General features: G+C 38.5%; 1 protein-coding gene across 1 annotated transcript in view; it reads left to right on the top strand.

The window, feature by feature from the left end:
- LOC122796955 (adenylyl cyclase-associated protein 2-like) overlaps positions 1–12824 on the top strand; it is a 750428-nt gene that overhangs the window by 40215 nt on the left and 697389 nt on the right. The window lies entirely within an intron of this gene.

Here is a 12824-nt window from a genome sequence, read left to right on the forward strand (position 1 = left end):
GTATTGACAGAAGCCATTCAAAGCATAACTAGAGTTGTTCGAAATATCTCAGAGTGTACAAAGTGTTTGCAGTGTGTATGCTTTATTACAATGCCATTATTTCAAAGAGTTTGCTGTGTGCAAAGTACCTTTGCATTGTAAAGTGCTGTCAAAGTACAGCCATTTCGAAAAGTTTCTTGTGCTTTGTGCATTTATTCGCAGAAAGCAGCTATTTCTGAGTGTTTCTTTCATTGTGCAGAGTTATTTCGCAAAGTGCAGCCATTTTGAAAGGTTCTTGTGCTGTGTACAGTTTATTTCCAAAGTGTATTCATCTCTAAGTGTTTCTTACTCTGAGATTTTTCCATTGTGCACAGTTTATTCGCAAAGTACCATCATTTTCAAAGTATGCTCAAATTGTGAAGGGACTTTTGGCAATTGTGTTCGCATGTTCGAAGTTCCATGATTATATTTATGGCAGAGCTGTCCAGATAGAAACTGACTATCAACGTCTAGATACTATTTTAAAGAAGCCTATGCATTGCTCTCCAGCAGGACTACAAAGAATGATGCTCAAATTGCAAAAGTACAATTTCAAAAATGGTCTATACAAGAGGTAAACTTCTTTATCTGGCTGATACCTTAACCAGATCTCCCAGAAATACTACAGAACAGCTTGATGCAGAGAATTTGACTGATGTCACGGAAGTGCGCAATTATTCTACCATGAGACTTGATGAGCTGAGAGATCATACAAAGACTGATCCAATTTTGCAAAAGCTCAACCACTTCCTCAATGTAGAATGGCCATCAAAGCAATGCTGTGTACCACTAGAAGTACAAATCTTATTTTCCATACAGAGATGAGATGCTGATGGAAGATGGTATCATTTTCAAAGGTCCAAAAGTTCATGTTCCTACTCCCTTACAAACGTGAATACATTCAGATTTTACATTGTGGTTACTCAGGTTCCAAATCTACCAAAAGAAGGGTGAGAGGGCTAGTATTTTGGCCTTCTCTAGCAAAAGACGTTGATACAGTGCTTTCTTCTTGCTCAATGTGCAACAGTACTAAGCCGAATTTGCAAAAAGAGTCAGATTCAGCTAAGCCAAATTCCTGAACTACCTTGGTCAACAGTATTTTATTTATTTATTTTACATTTGTTGAGCAACACTTCTTAAAAAGTTGGACTTTGATTGCTCTATTGTTTTTAGCATTAGCAGAAGTTTGTAGCAACTGACCTGTTTGAGTGGAGCAGTCAACATTAATTAGTGTTGGTATACTCTTATTTGAACTGGTTTAAGATCGATTTGCTGCCTAACGTCCACTGCTGTTACTACTAAGATGAAACATCATTTCTCAGTCCATGGTTGTCCACACCATTATTTCTGACCATGGTTCTCAGTTTACCAGTCAGTTGTTTCAGAGATTTGCAAAAGAATGGGACTTTATCCATGTTATTAGCAGTCCTGAATATCCTCAGTCAGGCGACCTTGCTGAATGTGCAGTACAGGATGCAAAGCAATTACTGGAGAGGTCAAAGCATGACAATACTGATATCTTCTTGAATTTACTCAATCTCAGAAATATACCCTGTGACAATGTACTTGGCTCACCTGCTCAGAGATTTTTTTATCTTGGCAAACCAGAACAGCCTTGCCTATTAGTTCTAGTTTGTTGGTGCCTAATGCTAAAAACAATAGAGCAATCAAAGTCCAACTTTTTAAGAAGTGTTCGTCTCAGAAGTCCAGCTGTGATAAAACGAGCAGATTTCTTCATCCGTTAAAAGGAGGAGAGACAATGAGGATGCAAGTGGCGAAAGACTTTGATCGAACTGGTCAAGTGAGAAGTAAATATACTGAGCAGAGATCCTACTTAGTGGAATCTGAGGGTATTGAGTCTAGGAGAAACCGCAGACATCTTCCTGTATCAGAAACGATATCACAGTGTCGTACCTGTGATACAGACTTTAGATCTCAGATCAACCCTGACAATATTCGTACCAAAGAATTCCTGTTCCTGATGATGTCCCAGATGTCCCCAAAGCTGAACATTCCTTGAGGACAGTCACCGTTTCTAGATCCAATTCTGACTTTTATATTACACCGTTAGGTCGTATTTCTAGACCTAGTGTAAAATACATAGCAACCTGGGCATTATTGTTTTTTATATGTCTAATTTTGTATGATTGCATGTCAAATAATTTGTTCTGTATAATTACGTCAAAAGATAATTTCTGTAAATTGCATGTCATTGAATACTCTCATTTCATATATGGACTATTTCTCAAAGAGGGAGGATATAGATCAGTGCGTGTGTATTGTACCTTTAAGAAGCATTTCCAGATGTAGCACATGCAGGGAGCAGTACCATTTTGAGTGAACAGTCAAAGTGTTAACATGTATGATTGTGGTAGTCAGTCTGTTTATAAGTTTAAGTTACAAAGCCTCATTTCTGATGTGTTTATATGTAATAAAGCTTCTTGAACAGAATCCACGAATGTTCATCTGTTTTATCCTGAGCAGACGAGTGACAGATACCCAGACAGTTCCAGTAGTAGTAGAAGCAATGGGTCTTCTAAAAAGAATTTACAATCATACTTGGATATATTACCGATACATATAACTCCGTACAAATTGCAGGAGTCGTCATCACTGGCAACATTGCGGGTGCTGCGGTAAGCATTTCTGGTTAACATCAAAGATTGCAACAATACTAATTTCTTGAACTTTAATCATACTTTGATTTACTGTGTAATAAAAGTCGTGCAAGAGCCTGAGTAAGGTAAGCTCAGTAGGTGGGCAGGGACTGAAAAGTGAGACGAGGTCTGTCCAGTACTCCCATTTTTTGAAGTTTGCACTAGAACCCAGAGATCATGTGTGGTATCCAAGTGGGCTATCTAGTGACGTGCTGTATTTTCTGTGATTGTTGATGAAGGCCAAAGTAGAAGGATTGAAGGATGTGCCCTGTGATTCAGAGAGGTAAAAATTTCCACTGAAACAGTTTGCTTTAGCTGATAAAAATGTTGCTTGACACTGATCAGAAGAAATCATACATCATGTTTCCAAAGTGTGGGTCTTTGCTTATTAGCCACTGTCATTGTGACCTTCTGTGATCTTTAGCATGTCAGGCATAATAGACCTTCTGAGAGTGACACTGGTTAAATCAAACAGATTATTAATCTGGAAATGTCAGGGCACTTACTTTGCACAGGATGGCAGCCTTCATGTAAGTTTCAGGTGAGTGAAGCTGCCAACAAGACTTTCTTGTAAAGAACATACCTTTGCCAAGTACTAGGTTTTTCTTTTGAAAGGAGAGTTACCCTGTGCCTTCGTTTTTTGTTGGCATACAGTTACGCCTGACTTATTTCATGACTTCTTTTGATTTTCATTAATTTCATGATGAATGTGCTTGCGGCAGCAATTTGCCTATCTTGATCTTGTGAAAAGCAAAATATTGGGACACCATCAACTGATCAAGTAATTCAGTCTACATCTCCACTCTCCTTTTTGAAACTTGAAATTCATAATTTGTAGGCTTGCTCATTCTTTGTTTTAGCCTACTGGTTCAGTGCCTTTGATGTTTGTTAGAAAATAATTTTCCAGATGACTATAATCTCTGATGATAGGATCTTGAAGCTTCATACTATTATTTTTCCTCCTAAAGGACAAGACAGAACTGTCATTAACTCAACTCATTAATTTCCCTCCTGCCTTTCATGATAGAAGCCAGTGAGACATTGATACTCTGGAAATGCACTACCTGCCAGATTCTACAGTAGACCACTGTCATTTCTCACAATTTGAAGTATGCCAGATAAAGAGAATGTGATGTGTATGTCTAGTTTCTATTAATATCCTTTACACCTCCACACCTTGGATCTTTCTTGTACATTGCCTCCACAGTCCACACTTCTAAAGATTTGATAAACTTGTACATTTATATCTTTTAGAACTGCACATAGTATGCAAGATGTGACCTGACAGTGAGCTTGTATAGTTGAAGCAGCAGAACTATACTTGCGGTGGAGGATTACTATCACATGTTCGAACAGTACAATGCTAAAATTTACAGATATCTGAACGAAATGTTCGGAAATCAGAACATTGTACAGTGTAAATGCCGAATTGAGCATTTCAGTGAAGTCGAATGTCGAACATGTCGACTACACTGAAATGCTCCTATCTACCCAACATTAAACAAAAGGTTTTTACAGGGGGGCAAGCCCCCCAGCACCCCCCACCCCACCCCTACTTATATATACAAACTCCGAGATCACACTACACTGAGGAAAGGGTACATTTCCCTATCCCCAGTATAGTGCGATCTGTACTACATTGTCGAACCTTGCTATAGCGAATGTTCGCTATTGTAAGGTTTGACAGTGCCGTGATCGCATTACTGGTTCTGCTACCTGAATTTCACTCATTGGTTGATCGCACATAGTGCGATCGTCAATGTGATAATAAACCTGCGGTGGAGCCTGTCCCTCTCAGGGTATACCCAGCATTTTGTTAAATACTGCCACTTCCCCTTTACTGATCTACTGGGGGTCCAGATGTGATCAGCAGTTTATTTTTACAGTCCTCCCAGCTGATATTTCACATGAGGGTTGCTGTGGCACTGCCACAATTCATCTTGTTTGGTCAGTTTTTCCTAATTCTTCCTTAGACTTTTTCTCTGCTGCTTATACTTTTATGTCATATCAAAGAGATTAATTCAATTATGGATGTGTCTGAAACGAGCACTGTTAAAGAAAACTGGAACCAAGACCAACCCCTGTGATACTCCAGTAGTTGCTTCCCTTATTAAGACATTGTATGCCTCACCACAACTCTGTGTCCTAATGTTTAATTACATTACAGTCCAGTTTCTTTGTCTTGATCCTACCTCCAGCTTGTGGGACGTCAGAGGCCTTACTGAACTTCACGTAAACAACATCTGCTGGTCTTCGTTTGACAAGTTCTCCTGCAGCCCTGTGATAAAGGTGGATCTTGTGTGTCCAAAGGCTCCTTCTGGCCAGGAACCTGCCCTTGGAAAGCAACTGTATTTTCCTTTTAGATTGTTTCATTGATTTTCCCTGCTACTGCTGTTAGGCTAATGTGTCAATAGTTCTTTGGATTTTTCTTTTTTCCTCTTCATACAAGACTATTAAACTTGCTGTCTTCCAGTCTTCAGGCACTTCTCAGTGGCAGATATTTCTTCACCCTCCCTTTGGTAAGGCAGTTCCCTTTTATTCTCTTCCCTGTTTTTCCTGGTGTTTGTTCACTGTCCCCCCCCCTGATGTACCCTTCTCACAAAGCACAGTATGTATTTCACTACCTCGGCTTTTTCCTAGTCTTTCATTATCTCCTGTCTGGCTTTCTCAGCCTAACCAAATCTGTCCCTCCAATTCCACATTTCTGATACATGCTTAAAGAAGTCTTTGTTCCCCTACTTAAAGCTTTCTGACAACCTTTTTTCAGCTTGCACCTTTACTGCCATCACTACCTTTGTTATCCTTCTGATTATGTCCTGGTACTGAGCCTTTTCCACCTCCTAACTTCTCTCTTCCATCTCTTTTATGTTGTATCTTTTGCCCTAATCACTTGCTTCACCTTCCTGTGTGGTCACCGCATTGGTTTTATGTTTTTGACTCTTCCTCAACCCTTTGTCCTTAATCCTGAGTACTGTATCCGTGACCCATTCCCATAACTTTATTTCCTCAGTTTTTTCGTAGTCCCCTAACTCATCGTTGATGTACTCCCCATTTCATCATATTCTACTCCCAGAAAATCTCATAGCATTGTCTTCATTTTTGTGCCCCCCCCCCCCAGTCTAAACATACTGGTATAATCACTGTTATGTAATGACACCTTTGTCTGGACCCGATTTCCCTCATACACCATAGCCAGAATTTTGTCTTTTCTGTTGCAGTCCCATTTATTACTGATACTATTTACATTTAAAAGGGAGATTTTCAAGCCGCCACTCTGGTAGTCCAATGTGCCAGAATACCTGTGAATCTTGAGTATGTGAGGGAAAAAAGAGGGGTACCAAAAGATGCGGTATGTGCAGGCAATCTGATTATATAATGAGGGACGATGAGTTTTTGTCGGAGAACTTGTATAAACAAAAAATCATACACTCATATGGGAATTGTAGCAGCAGCGGCTTGATACATGTATATAGCCAGATGTGCGACCTGCCTAGTAATTTTATACAGGGAAAACGGAAGGGCTTTTGAAAAAAGAATAAATAAGCAGTGTTATTATGTTCAGAAAGAGAATCCAAACAATGCTGTATACAAACACTCTGCTCAATGTAATAGTTTCAAAAAAATCCTGTTTGGTATCCTGGAAGTGATTCCACTGGACCCTAGATGTGGTACTTGGGAGAAAAGAATCGTGTACAGAGAACTGTATTGGCAATTTAAGCTACATGTTACTGTTTTCCCCAGAATTAATGATTTTATATCAGTAGTTCCTGTCCTAAAGTTAAGGGCAGCCAAATTATGACTTGGTTTATTTATAAATAAATAAATATATTATTTATAGGGTGTAATAGAGTTAGGGTAACATCGTATTGGTTTAAGATGTGTATTTGGTTGTTTTACTCGTTTTTAATCATGTTTAATGTGAAAAAAATATTCAGGTTCTTTGTATTAAAGAGACCTAGGGACTGTTTCATATAAAAAGTTTGTTTCTGTGCTCCATATGAATGTTTTTAAGTATTAGATGTTTTATGTGATATGTTTTCTACCACTCAAAATATAATTGTTTGTGAGTTCTTCTTTCCCTTGGTCTTTATTTACAACTTGCTGTTATATTTTAGTAGATTACTTTTTTAATATTTAAAGTTGGATCATAGAATTTATCTTATTTCTGTTTGCTTGTCATTTAATAACGAATTGTTGTAGTTTGTAGTATAGGAGTACTTTGATAGGTTTATTTAATATCGTGATCTGATCCATTTAAGTTATAAGGGATGTGTTGTTCTGAGGAAGTCCTGAGGGTGTTTGGGGCAAACGTTTATGCGGAAGAATTTTTTTAACAGTCTGCCATGAATCTTATTAGGCACAATAAACTTAGGTTTTTTGATTGTCAACTTTGGGTCTTTTTCATGTTCCTTGAGTATGTTAGTTGATTTTGTAAAGAGTAAGACCATTACTCCATGTTTACCAGAGCTGCAGAGTCTGGCGTTCTTAGCCAGAGATCTGCAGTGCATCTAAGAGAATCCAACTCATCCACTGAAATCTTCAACAAATAAGTAGAATTTAAGCCTGTTTTTTTGAATTTGTGTACTGTATTTCACTGAACTGTTGCTTCATTTTACTGGTTTTAGTGCTCAGGCAATGCCAAACAGTCTAGATTCAGCAAGTCTGAGTGTAGCCTATGCCATATAAGGGAGATGAAGCAAAAATATACTACTGTAGAATGAACCAATCACACCAGCAAAATGACTTACGAATTTAATGCTTGACATGATGGCATCCATCAGACAGACATGCATAATTCTGCAAACATGGGATTTTGATGTAAAAATGCTAAATTCTGATTGCTGAAGTATAACTCAGTCTGGGACCCTTTATGGAGGAACTTCTAGTAGATCATCTGGTACAGCGTCAATAGAGCTGTTATTTTTCTTTGGTGGTATACCCATGGCCTCAGCGATGCATTCTAACCAGTCTTGCCAGGTGTGCACAAATGCACCCCTCCATATAAAATGCAGTAATGTTTGTTGCTGTCCAGGCTCCCCATTCATAGACAGCCTCCTCATTGTCTAGGGTGTTCCTCACCAGAGCAGTTCATAAATATACAGTTGCACTGCATTGTGGTGAGAAAACAGTTCTCTCATTGTAGTAGTAGTGTCTCACAGACGCGCAAACACACACACACACACACACACACACACACACACACACACACACACACACACACACACACACACACAGAGGAAAGCTTTGCTTTTCCCTAGCTTGTCCAGTGGAAGAGACCTTTAGTTAGAAAAAGACTGCTTTCACACAGTCTCACTTCCACAAAGCAAAAGTCAGTGAATTTTGCTTTGACAGGGTGACTAGGTGTTAGTTGTGATGTTGAGCCTTCCTCACAGCAGGTGTCCTTTTCTCCTCAGAAGTTGGACACTTTTGGGCCCCTTTTCAGCTGAGTTAAAAAGACAATTTGTGAAGACTGGCATAATTTGCCCATAGGCATGATGACCTCTGAGTTGGTTAAAATAATTAAGGGGGGGTGCAGGAGGCATATGTTACTTGCATGGTAGTGTGGAGGTCTTTGCCCCTGCATGAAACATTTGTCGATCTTGTCCATCCTGTATATTCACCTTGACTGAATGGGCTTCACTGCAGTCATCTTTGAGTTAAAGTAGCATATGCATTTTTTTCAGTAAACAGATTATTTACTGGTTTTGTAAAAGATGCTTTAATCAAATCTTACCAGTTTCTCTTTATTCTGTGACACCTCAGAGTTTGACAAGTGGCTGGGTGCAAATACATCGCAACTAGACTACTGGAAGACTGTGTACGTGACAAGCCATGATAATTTGATCACCAGGAAAGACCATGCACACACAGACACCACTACTTATCATACTGACTGAAACTGACACAATAAAACAATGAAAATAAATGGCTTTCAGGAGGGCTTTTTGCATCCCCCAGCTATTTATATACTAATTCCAAGACTGCACAACTACCAAAAAAGGGAAACCGTTGCTAGCTGCTGAGTATGATGTCAAAATCAATAAACAAATGGAGATTCCTTCTTTGGTGATCAAGACTTGCAGTGACTTTATCACATGAAAAAAGGGGCATTCAGTGGGTGGGACCTAATGAACTGTCTTGCACTCTCTGGATCTGCAGTCAGGTATCTGTTCCCATTCATTCACTGCTCTGTTTGGTCTGACAATAGTCACTCACATTTGCTTCTCACAGTAGTGAGGGTATTATTAATATTTATTGACTTAAGTCAGTAAAGCTGATTATCCCATGACGGGATACTATCATTTTCATAGAAAGAACTTTTATTATTTTCATTTCAGCTCTGTATGCACTACTTTTGGAATATTGTATCATATGCAAATGGTTTTCTACTGTATGTCTTTTTTTCACCTGACCGTAAGCAAAAATGATTGTGTTCCTCATATACAAGAAGCACGTCTCTTCAGTAGTAATCTTGTGGGAGTTCCTATGTCTTGCTGTCTCTCACTGTTTCCATAGTTTGCTCCAACATCACCAGTCAGTGCCATTTGACAGTGGTACTTTTTGTAATGCAGTGCTACAGTAGTGCAGAAGTGAGCGTGAGTTCCCATTGCCTGAGAGCTAATCTTCCAGGGAACACCACCATTTGTACACACGTCTTTGTGTTTGTTGACTTCTGCAGTTAAGACAATTGAACACATTCTTGCAGCATCATCTATTACCTAGATGCACAATGATACTAATGGGTAGTACATCATTGTGCCCTCCTTCAGTCCAGCATTTCTCCAGCTCAAGATCAGAGCAGAGTTCTGGCGCCCAGTGTGCAGCAGAGAAAAATCCCCATGCTAATTGGTCTGAGATATAAGATTTTTGCAGGACTGCTAAGTAGACCAAAACAATTGTTATTTAAGATGAGAAGTAACATAACAATTAGAAATGAGCAAATTAAGCATAATGATGAATTCACTGAGGTGAAAAAGTACATATTGAAGCTGTCATTAATAGACACCAGCAAGCAGCACTAAGAATTATTTTCCTGTCCTGAACAGATGACATGCTTTTTAGCACATTTTATTTACATTTGTATATAGAAATTTATGTTTAGTTTATACTGTAATTTTCTGAAGTCAGACAGACAGAATGTAAGCCATTGGAAATAAAAAGACATGTTACACCTCCAGTCAGTCATTCAGCCAGTGTGCAGCTGGAAGTTTACTATAAAAAAAAAAAAAACGAAACTTGGACTTCTTCAATCCCCAGGGATATTCTTCAGATTTCAAAGAACAACTGACTACAAATGAACCTGTGATATGTCTGAAAGCAAATTGGTAAACAAGTGGTTCCCAAATCATTTGTCATTTCCGATGCACACTTGCAGTTACATTTGTCAGGAAATTCATATTAATAAAAGTAGAAGCAGTAGCACTGAGTATCAGTAAGATGTGTTTCACTTTCTGAACACATTACTGTTTTATCAGTCAACATAAATGCTGAAATTAATTCATTTGGTAGGTGCAGAATGTTATGTTAAAGACTAGAGAAAATGTTTTCCACAGTGTTGAGAATACGTATGGAACTGATAGAAGTATAAATTATACTCCTGCAGCCTTTCATCTGCCCCAAAGAATTGCCTTTTTTTTTCAGCACAGGTTGAATGGGATATGCTACATCATAATTCAGTCTCTCTTTCCCTTCCTCTCTTTCTGTTGAGCTAGTGCCGCAGCACATCATGAATGCAAGACATTTGACAATGACAGATGTTTTAAAGAGTTGTTGGCATGCTTGTACTGAAATATTAGTCATTGTTTTACATTAGATAGAGTTCACACTTGAAACACTGAAAGAGGTGTGGATGACATCGGCTTTGTATGGAAAAAGTGCCATTCTGTTCCAAACAAGCAGTGGTATGAGACAGACATCGCCCCTTGAAAGAGTCATCTTGAACTATTGGAAAAAACATTTGACATCGGTATGGAAGACTTGTTTGTTAAACCTTTATAAAAGGGTCTCTTCCTCTAAGATATGCTTCGGCAGTCAGAGGTAGTTGATATAACTAGAGGACAATGCATCTGAAGAAGTTCCACAGGTTTGCATTCAGTACAGTATACAAAACATGTTTTTTATGTTAGCAAGGTCCTCACACTTTCTGTTCAGGAGGTTGTATTCCGTGTTCCTGATGTTTATATAATTAGCTATGATACTGCAGTCAACATGTAAGACTATGCATTAGAGGTTTGTCTCAAACTCAAAGGACTTTGGAAACACATGAGATTGACTACAGTCAGCTGAGGGTCCCAGACCATAAGAAAAGTTAAATCAAATAAAATAATGAAAACTTGGTATGTAAGGGGATTGTACCAGGGGCACATCCAGCACTAGGTGACCTAGGCAGTTGCTTAGGGACTGTCATGGCTTGGGGGCCCTGGCTTAAATCTCCTGTAAGTAAAAAAAAAAAAAAAAATCAAAGAGTAAAAATAAACCTTGCCTTCTGTTCCGGTATGCAAAACCAGCCAGGATCAGGACCTAGCAGGAGCAGCACACCACACAACACAAGTCATAACCTTTGCATTAGGATGTAGAACATAATGTAATCCTTGTTAGAAGAACCACACAAGAAATGTAATTATTACAGTCACCACATGGTGAAGAAGTAAACAAGGAGATAAGGGGTAAGGAAAACACAGTGCGATCAGGAGACAGGCCATTGCAGAGCTTGATTTAAACCCATAAATGCTGAGGAAAGGAAGCCTGTGTGTGTGTGTGTGTGTGTGTGTGTCTGTCTGTATGAGTGTGTGTGTGTGTGTGTGTGTGTGTATATATATATATATATATATATATATATATATATATATATATATATATATATGCTATTCTTAAAACCAAGGGTTTTGTATACTAGTCTGAATCCTTTGAACATGATCTTTAAATGTAGACCCCAAAAATGTAACCTTATCTTCATTGTGGTTCTAGCTGTCTTTTAAAGTAAATTAGTTGCTTTCAGATTTCATGAGAAATCTGGACTATTGGTGGGTAACTTGGCTTCACATCTGTAGGCTGGAACCCTGAGCACTATATATAATGCTTACTTGCTGTGTTCCTCCAGAGAGATTATTTCTTTTCTGCTTGGGACAGGCTTGACCATTTAAGGCATATGCTTTTCATGGCACAGTGGGTTTCCTGCTTAACTCATCACTCTAGTACATTTTGTCTGTAAGCAGAGGGACTGGTAACTGTAGGGCTGTGAGCTGTAGATTCAACCAAAAGTAATGAATGGCGAAGGCTGACACAAGGGAAGTAGAAAACTGATGTACCATTTCATCTTCCTTTGCTTCCTCAACATTCATTACATACATCTTTTTCAAATCAAAGCCATTCCAATGGGTCCATGCTGCTATAAGATGGACTTCCTGACCTGTGCCTTTTTCTTTACATAGTATGTCAACTCCTGCTTACTGGATTGCATCTCCCAACAAGAATCACATTATAGCAAGATGTCTTTCTTTAACTCTGCATGTCAAAACAATGAAAAGATAAAGTAAGTGGTTTTACTGCAAATAGTATCTAGTTAAGGATGATATTTTTATTATGAATTCTAGGTTATTCATAATGTAACCGAGTATACATTTTTATTTTGCATTTGAAATTGTTTGCAAACTTCTTCTGTGGAGATTAACGTGACTGTATCCTCCACATATCCTCAGAAGTTTCATTGCTCCATTATACCCATACCCCCACCTTTTCACAGAGCTGAAAGCCATCCTGTACCCTTCTACATTAAGGGAATGACCCGCAGTCCTCTATTGTTCTTACATTTTATAAATTTTATGAACTGCATTCCTCAAGCACATTTGGCCTATATAGTCTATTTAGCAGTCATTTGTCATCATCTGGATTAAGGACATCTGTGTTTTAGTATTGTAATCCTGGCTACAACAGGCTGTTTAGTCAGGATCAGATATACTTTTGATCCAGCATTTTGTCTTGTGGATTTCTGACCTCTGCATGTTGATCTTTTGAAAAGACAGTTTCATTCAAGTTCTGCACTGTCTTTTGGAAGATGACTGTGACACATTTCTTGAATATTTGTGCCCTACTTGTCAAGATTGTGTAGAAACTGCATACTTAAACCATGTAGCACATATTTAATTTTTT

This window comes from Protopterus annectens, chromosome 3.part0 (genome assembly GCF_019279795.1).
Source record: "Protopterus annectens isolate FY-2018-M chromosome 3.part0, PAN1.0, whole genome shotgun sequence".
NCBI lineage: Eukaryota > Metazoa > Chordata > Ceratodontiformes > Protopteridae > Protopterus > Protopterus annectens.